The following is a 9429-nucleotide window of genomic DNA, read 5'->3' as shown; positions in this document are numbered from 1 at the left end:
AGGGAGCATAAGGACAGCACCAGTTTCCTATCAACAGCTGTATGAGTTTCCATGAAGTGCACCAAGAGGGCCAAGGGCTATCCCACCTCCTCTGCATTGGCCAGTGGAGCAAAGCTAAGGTAGGAAGGGGAGACATATATGTGCACCCTGTAATAAGATATAGATGTGGCCCAAGCTTCCCAGGTGCTCCTGGAAACCTTGAGGCACAATGCTTTCTGGAGGTCCCATCAGGGCAGTGCACTGCTACTGCTCCCTCCACACCACAGCCAGTGCCTATAGTCATAGTGGAGGCCATTAAGTGGCACAGACATAGACTATAACTGTTAGGTCCTTTAAAGGCCGCCATTACCCTGCACCATAGACAATCACATAGGTCCTGACTCAGCAAGTTACTTAAGCAAGTGCAGAAATACTCCCCATTGAAGTGATTAGAGGCACAGATGAAGTACTCTGCTGAACTGAGGCCTTATACCAATGCTTAGTGAGAATAAGGTGGGTGTTGAACACCTCCGTTCAGATTTGGTAGTTTTTTATCCACATTTGGCACACACAAGGTTCAGGGAAATGGAGAGTCAGGCCCCAAATGTATCACTTGATGCTTATTCTAATGGAGTCGTTCCCAGTTACACCCCTACTGAAATTTAGCCTAAACTCACGCTCCTGGAATGAGATAAATAACATTTGGGGACAAAAGGTGCTGGATGAAAAGTATCCTAAGCAAGAAGGAAAGAGTTTGTTGTTTTAGATCCTCAGAATAGTTAGCACTGGAAACTTCCAGCAGACTCTGCAGTGGCTGCTGCCTCAAACACTCTTCCACTTCTGTATGTTATACAGCTGTAACATTGAACACATGAGGCAGGTGGCTGCCCTGAGGCATTCTCTGTAAAAACGTTCATATCACAACAGAGCTGCACATACCACTATCACGCCATATCTCTTTTCTGCTTCTTCACACTGTTCAGACAACCAGGCAATGTCATGGAAATGTTATAATAGACACATCCAGAATATATGGGTGAGCCAGCTGTCCCCAGTGATATATTTAAACCATTCTCTCTATTATATGTTGAGCAGGTTAAATATAATTAACACTGGTCAGCGGGTCCTTTTGCTTTACATATTTTATGAATGTATTGCCTCAATTATCAGGGAGGGAAAGGAAAGTGGTTTTTTTAATAGCTGCTGATATAAGCTAGTCTAAGTCATTTACATCTGAACATATATTATTCCCCCTAAGAAGAATGAATGTTTTCTCTCTCTCCCTGAATCCCATAATTGTTTTATTGCAACATTCTAGAATGTAAATAATCACCCCTCCCCTTTCATAAATTACATGCAACCTGTCTAGCTCTGAAAATGAACATTTCAATATCTTCAGACACACAATGACTTCATATCAATATTTAAAATCATTTTATGCATGTATTCCAGGTTGTCCAACTTCATTAAGGGCATTCATCAGCCCTCCAGCTACAGTGTATTCCCATTGGAGTTGTAGGCCTCAGGCCCTACCAAACAGAAATTTAAACTAACTTGCCTTTTTAATTCACATTATTCTCAAATATTCTCTTTTTTAACCCCCTGCCATGACTAAGGCATTTAGACCTGGCTATGATTTTGTGCATGTCAACATTTAACAGACAAAATCCTCATTATTATGTCAGAACATGTGTGCATGAGAATAATACAGTTTCTCCCCCTCCTTCCCTTCCTTCCTCCCTCATTTCCTCCTGCCTCCTTCCCTCTTTCTTTGGTACAGTAATAATCTTGTCATCTTTTGCTCTAAAATAAGTTAATAATTTGAGCTACTTTTTTAAATTTATACACACATTGCAAACAAATTAAATTTAATTATTTTTGCATCTCTTCCTCTTCCCAAAACAAATCTCTTGATCTATTTTTTATATAGCTGAGGATGTGCAGCGTGAATGCATATCCTTTATGGTGGCATCAAATGCTGATGTATTGGTAGAACATTTCTTTTTTCTCACAAAAATAAACAACTTTCTTGTTATGTTCAACAGGATGATTACAGTTCTCTTCCCCGAGTTGTTCAGAGTCTGAATGACCTTGAAAATTCAAGAGCGAAACTCTGATACCACAACTTCCTCTTTCCTCCACTGTTTGTGTATCAGCACACTTCTAGTTTGCTGCTGACCAGATACTATAGACCATGGCTGAATCCTCTGACTTACTCCCTATGGAGTTCAGTGAAAGCGAAATGGATCCAGGCATCTATCATCTCCTACAAGGGAGTTTGGTAACATCAGGAGGTGGCCAGGTAAATGTGATGTGTGTATCTGGGGCACACAGTTGTTGGTGATTTTAATTTTAAAATCAGTGCAATGTAATTCAGTGTAATCAGGCACTATATCCAAGGACCTCTTTACCACATCATACAGATTTGTACACACCTGGCTAAAGGTTGAAGAGCTTGACAGGCATGCACAGATGGGCCACATGCCAATTGTGTACGAAGAGGGAAGGGAAAATGTATGTGTGTGTGTGTGGGGGGGGGTGTAGAAAAGAGAAAATATAAAATAAAACCCACACCTGCATAGCCAGTTTTCAGCTTATCTTTTTTGTAAGTAGTTTTCTTGTATAGTTTTTGTTCTCTCATTCCTTCTTTTTCTCTGTCTCTCTTCCTCTCATTTGTTCTTCCCACTTTTATTTTTCTTGTGGTCATTTTTTTTCTCTATGTTGCTCCTGTGTTCCTCCTCCTTCTTTTGTTCTTGCTTCCCTCCTACATTGATCCTTTTTCTGTTCTCTTCCTCTATGTTAGCATCCCTTCTCATGCCCTAAATGCAAGAGTCTCCCTTCCCCATCCTGATTACACTTTTGCAAATTCCCTTATCTCAGCAACAATAGTCTCTGATGAAATATAGTAGACTCTTCCTCCCCTGGCTGCCCTGCCATGTCTGATCCCTCTGATCAGGTGTACAACAGGTGTGGAGAGGGCTCCAAGTGCCCTCTTGTTGCATCCTTGTAAAGGGTCAGATACCATCTTATTCTATTCTTTTTTTTTTAATGGGTTCTTACATCAGGTTCATCATCACAGTATCTGAGCACTTTTCAGTAGTGCATTAAGTAGTGTGACTAACATATGTCATGTTTGTTCTCTTATCCTCTCCCCGGCGGGGCTAGGTGCAGCAGACTGTCTTGTTTTGGATATCAGAGCTATATGTTTAAGTTAGAGAAGGCAAGGACAAAGAAATGTGCCTTGCATTTAGAAGACATCCAGACTGCAGTGGAGACGTAACGTCCAGCATGGGTAGATGTACACACGCTAGTTTTGACTGAGCTAGCATGTTGTTGTTTTTTAAAGTGTAGTCACAGTGATGTGGGTGGTGGGATGGGCTAGTTGCTGAGTATGGGGACGTATCAGATTGGGTTGTATTCGGAGTCGCTAGCCCATCTTCTACCTGCATTGTGGTGGCACACTGCTAATTTTTAGCACACTAGCCTGATCAAAGCAAGTGTGTGTATGTCTATGTGAGGTGGACACTACAGCTCCAGTCTAGAGTGCAAGGTGCTGAGGTTTGAGGGACATACATTCCACAGTCATGGGCCACCCCTAAGAAAGCTCTCTCTCTATGTTGTAGAGAGGCCCATTGTGTCAGAGAAGCAAAGTTTTCAGCTATGGTTTTCATCCTGGAGTTTTAGGTGATCTTTCTGAGAGGTGCTGCCATTGGTGCTAGAAGCTCCAGGGTAGAGTCATGGCTCTGTTTCCTGTTCTGCACTCACCAACTGACCCAGGGCCAAAAGGATTTACCCTTTCTAAGCTGCTCCTCCAGCATGTTCTGTGTGCGGGTGCCAGTGTAACGCCAACAGACCGTGGCCATCGGTGGGCATCGGTATGAGTTACACCAGCTGGCATTCTCGACTGAGTGAGTTGAAATTGCTTATGGGAGTCACTCTGCAGTGTGGTCCCTCCTCGTCAGAGTCTAATGTGAGCTATCCTTGGAGCCAGAACCTGTTCTGAGGAGGTACTGTGAGGAATTATCCCTGATGATATGTCTACTCTGCAGTTAGAGACCTGTGGTTGGCCCGGCCCAGGAGACTTGGGCTCACAGGGCTTGGGCTAAGAGGCTTTTTGTTTGTGGTGTAGATGCTCGGGCAGGGGTGCTGGAACAATTTTTATAGTGGAGGTGCTGAGAGCTATTGAACCAAACTATAAACCCTGTATATGATGGAAACCACTTCATGCCAGGGGGTGCAGCCCAAGCTTTGGGACCCTCCACCTTTCAGGATCCTACAGCCTGGGCCTCAGCCCAAGCGTCTACACTGCAATTAAACAGCCCCTTGGCCCAAGCTCCGTGGATGTCTAATTGCAGTGTAGACTTACTCTGAGCTTCCACTGCCTGCCAGCAGCTACTAACTGCATGTGGAGAATAAGAAGATGGAAGGGAGAAGATTGTCAGAACTTTGAGTCGGGGAATGTCCCTAACTTGATGTGTGCAGAGCATGTAGCATGGTAGGGAGGGGATTGTCAGGATTGGTCCTATGGGCACTATTACAATAAATTATAAATCAGAATAACAGAAGAAGAGGATGGGAAAGGGACATTCCAAATGACCTCCTGGGGGAGGTCCAGGTTGGATATCAGGAAAAACTATTTCACTAGGAGGGTGGTGAAACACTGGAATGCGTTACCTAGGGAGGTGGTGGAGTCTCCTTCCTTGGAGGTTTTTAAGGCCCGGCTTGACAAAGCCCTGGCTGGGATGATTTAGCTGGGAATTGGTCCTGCTTTGAGCAGGGGGTTGGACTAGATGACCTCTTGAGGTCCCTTCCAACTCTGATATTCTATGATTCTATGATTCTATGATCATGGAAGGGAATGGAGTGTAAAAATAGGGCTTTCAAAGCAGAACCAGGAAGGAAGAGAATAACCTTCAAGGAGAATGAAGAACAGCAGACTGAAAGGATCAATCTACACTGCAATAAAAACCCATGGCATTGAGACTCAGAGCCTGGGTCAGTTTACTAGGGCTTGGGCTGTCGGACTAAAAATAGCAGTGTAAACATTTGGGCTCAGTCTGGAGCCTGGGCTCTGAGACCCTCCTGCCTCGTGGGGCCTCAGATCCCAGGATCCAGCCCAATCCTGAACAGCTACACTGCAATTTTAGTGCCATAGCTGAGCCTTGGAAGCACAAGTCAGCTGCGCCGCAGGTCTTTTGCAGGGCAAGCAGACAGGCGAAGATCATAGCGGAAGAGATATGGAAATCCAAAGGAATGAACAAAAGGAGAATCCTGGAAAAACTGGAGAGGTACTTAAACCCCAAAGAAACCAAAACCAAAGGAAAACTAGAACATGAACCCAAATTAGATGTATAATATATAATAGATGTATAATACACCTCTACCCCGATATAACGCGGCCCGATATAACACGAATTCGGCTATAATGCGGTAAAGCAGCACTCCAGGGGGGGCGGGGCTGTGCACTCCAGTGTATCAAAGCAAGGTTGATATAATGCGGTTTCACCTGTAACACGGTAAGATTTTTTGGCTCCTGAGGACAGCGTTATATCGGGGTAGAGGTGTATATATAATGAAGAGAAAAGAAAGAAGAAAAATGACGATGTGTAGAGAGATGGAGGGAGAATAAGAATGAGAAATGAAGGGAACTTACCTTCTTTGTAAAATGCTATATAAAAGCTGGGTATTACTATTATTGATTATTGATTATAGATTGTCCTTTCCTTACAGGAATAAGCTGTACCATTGTCCGCTCCTTTATACCAGTACAATAACATCCATATTAGGGATGTCGTACTGCTTTAGCTGTGCTGGTTTAGTTATCCTGCATGCAGACAAGCCTTGCTCTCCCTTATTCCCCTGTGTGGCTGCACAGGATGCTTCCACAGTCTAGCCCTAAATAAGTCGACACGTGTGCACATGTACCTTGTTTAATGCAAGGAGGAGGCCATAACACACGGGGTTAGCCAAGCAATGTTTTCCTCTGGGACTAGGTTCAAATGCTGACTTGCTGTAAGGACATCACCAAAGATAAACATAGCACAGTTAACATTTGTGTGCGTGGCTGACAGCCTCTTTTATAAAAGAAGCTCAGACAGCAATGGGAGCAGTGTTTGGGATCAGCCTCGTACATTGGTATAGGAATGTATTTAGGGAAGGGTGCACAGTGTCCAACTGCACTATGTCTGGTTCAGGCCAACGCTTTTACATTCTCATTTTTAAGAGCATCAAATTCACGCATGCATTTTTAAACGAAACAGTTGTTTAATGAACTTTTAGGAAGAAAGCCAGCGACGAGGCCATGCTGTGAGGTCTTTACTCCCTAGACGTATGACCTGTTTAGAACACGGATCATTGAGTTATTTAGACAACTTAGCCGACATTAATTTTGTATGCTCCCTCATGGTTGGAGGTGTGTGGGGATGGGAAGGGGCTAGGGATGGTGGTTTTGTTGGCATACTGCTGGGATTATCTGCTGGAGTGTAATGGGAGAAAAGGAGGCGGTGGTGGGGAGAAAGGACAGCCTTCTCCGGAACAAGCACTGGACATGCCGTTAAAAATCAATGCTGCACAGGCTCACACAGGTGCAGCCTGATTGAAGTCCGTGGTGATTGCAGCGTGTAAGCGAGGTCAGAGTTGGCTCCTCAATCTTAAAAAAAAATCTTCAGGAAATGTGGGTGTGCATATTAAAACTGCCCCACTAGGCAGCTCTGACATGTGGGGCTGCCTGGCACAAGCACAGCACATAATAACACAAAGTCTTTGGCAGAGTTACAGGACTAATCTTTATGTAACTGTTCCCGAGCAACTCCTCTAATGTACTAAGTACAAACAAGCTTTCCATCAACATTAGGCTGCAGGCAGATCATCCTGTGTCACCTGTTAATACCGAACAACTACTGACTCTCTCTGTGGCAAGGAAAACCCCACTCTGCATGTATAGCCGATTCTCCCCAAATTATCTCTCTGATCATCTCAGGATAGTCATGAAACATAGGCTTGTGATTGATTTTAATGCCATTTTTGTGGATTCCTTTTTCTGAGACGTGGACACCAGGTAGGGATTTGTAGTGTGGATTATTTTCGGGGGGCGGAGGGGATGAGGGGATGTTAAAGGCAATTTTTCACCTCTTGCTTCCATAGGTAGCTTCTTAATCCAGCTGAGCAAAATGCATGGAGGAGAGATGGTCTTGTGGTTAAGGCACTGGCCTGGCACTCCAGAGATCTGGAGTCAGTTCACAGCTCTGCCACAAACTTCTTGTGGAATGTTAGGCTAATCACTTAATTTTTCCATGCCTCAGTTTCCCCTCTGTAAAATGTGGCTAATACCCATCTTTTATCTGTCTTATCTGATTGAATGTTAGCTCATTGGGGGCATGGACCTTCCCTTCACATATGTTTGTACAGCGCCTAGCACAATGAGGCTTGATCTCAGTTGGGGGTACCGTAAAATAGATAGTATTAATAATGCATGCAATGATCATAACAGAAGGAAGTTAAGAAAATAAAAGCTGATGCTTCCCAAATGCTCAAGGTAAGAGTGTCAATCTGACCAGACTGTACAAAGGGGTTTCCTGCCCTTTATCCCAAATGTACAATCAGGTGTTGGCTACTTCTTTAAGTGACGTATCCCTTTATACAGTCAGAGAATATTTCTGTATTTGTAACCTAAATTCAGGTTCACAACTCATCAAGCTTCATCCATAGACTAGTATAAAGTCCCCTGATTTGAGTGCTCTTTTTTCTCAGTATCATGAAGCCAAAACACATGTGCTGCTGCACTGAAGAACCACGTGGCAAATATATAAAAGCATGTAAGTTTCTGAAAGCTGGAATAGGGCCATAATTTTGTTGGCAATGGAGCTGATTCTTCTTTTTTCCCTTTGAGCAGGGCCTGCAGCATTCCACAGACACAGAAACCTTCATGGAATTTTACCAGCATCAGGATTGATTGCCAGCTTGAGGATTCTCTATTGGCAGCAGGTCCAAGAGGGACACCGCTTCTTTCTCTAGATCCAGTGAAAGTGTACTACGGGCTGGCTCTGGAGGCAGCCCGACTGCTGCAGAATCCTCAAATCCCTCTCTCAGAAATGGACTTGGTAGAATCATGGAGTGATCCGTGTTCTGTATTTAATCTTAGATCATGGGAAAAAGTTAAATACTGAAATGGGAGGCTCAGATAAAAGTCTTAGCAACCCCAAGTAGCTCAAAAATCATGAGTTACCCCTCCCTCCCCAAAAATATCATGAGATTGGTTTAAAATATGAGATTTTTAAAATATATAATTTGGGGGTCCTTTTTATTTGCTGCCTTGGATTTTGAATCCCTGGGCACTCTTGGCTCACATTTTCTAGCTTTTCTCTTCCAGCATGGGGGCTAGAAACTTATTTTTATTTTAAATGAAAGCTGAGATTCTTTCCTAATCACATGCCTCCAGGAGAAGGCACTTTAAGAAGAACATCAACTATTGCAAGACTCACAATAAAATCACAAGCGTTGGCAACACCGGAAATGGTTTCGCTTCAGCAAGAGAGAAAATCCATAAGGTAAAATTGTTAATTAGTCCTGGACAAATGAGGGCATTAAGGAAGCAGATACTTAGATGTAATCAGGAATGAGTAGGTGAGATGCTTGTACATGTACAGAAATGTAAGAGAAGCTCACATAACCAGGGACGAGACGATAAGGTATAGCCTACCTCACCCTGTGTCACCCATAGGGGGTGGAATACAGTTTTATTGATATGAGACTTGTTGACAGGCCCACGGAGCATAAATGCACCATCACATCACTCTGCTGCTGTACTTATTAGTGTTTGAACCATTGAAAAGGTCAGCAGACTGGCTGAGAGAACAGAGGTGGTGGTGTGATTTTTTTTTTTTTTATCCACTTGGTGTGGACATTTTTTCCTTCTCTCTCCGCTGTCCCTCTTACTCCTTTTTTAGTTTTAATTATCAACTTTTTTTCCCCAAGAGTTTTTTTTGGGGAGGAGGGGGGTTGTTGCATTTTTAAATCATTCATATGTTCAACTGCAGTAGGAGAATGCTATTTGATTCACTTCCAAAATGAAGTGCTTTTTAAAAAAAAAAGTTGAAGTGCTCCAATAATTTTAAATTGTTCTGCATAGTGCATGCCCAGAACTCTGATCCTTTCCAAATGCAATGCTTCACTTTTTTTTTTTTTTAAGAGCACTTCATTTTGGAAGTGAATTAGGGTGTTCTGGGCATGTGCACTGTAGACCAATTTAGGTTTCCTAGATTGCTTCAATAATTTGAAGAGTACTCCAGTCACTTTTAACTATTCTCCACTACCCGTGCCTGCAACTCCAGTCATTTCTGAACTGAAGCAATTTTATACTTAGGACAAATTCTGCTGTTCAACTGAAATTGTTCCATACTGCATATTAACATACCTCTAATTCAGTTTGTTTTATGTTTGATGCAATATTTC

The 9429-nt window shown here is 43.1% G+C and overlaps 1 long non-coding RNA gene across 1 annotated transcript; it reads left to right on the top strand.

Moving 5' to 3' along the window:
- The first annotated feature begins 2170 nt into the window (after positions 1-2170).
- Positions 2171-8911, top strand: LOC117877106. Its single transcript, XR_004645611.1, has 3 exons — positions 2171-2281; positions 7729-7793; positions 7871-8911. It is a non-coding gene; the product is annotated as an uncharacterized LOC117877106 (long non-coding RNA).
- The last annotated feature ends 518 nt before the right edge of the window (positions 8912-9429 follow it).

Source organism: Trachemys scripta, chromosome 4 (genome assembly GCF_013100865.1).
Source record: "Trachemys scripta elegans isolate TJP31775 chromosome 4, CAS_Tse_1.0, whole genome shotgun sequence".
Classification (NCBI taxonomy): Eukaryota; Metazoa; Chordata; order Testudines; family Emydidae; genus Trachemys; species Trachemys scripta.
Note: the sequence above shows the minus strand (reverse complement) of the source record. Positions and strands in the feature narration are given on the sequence as shown.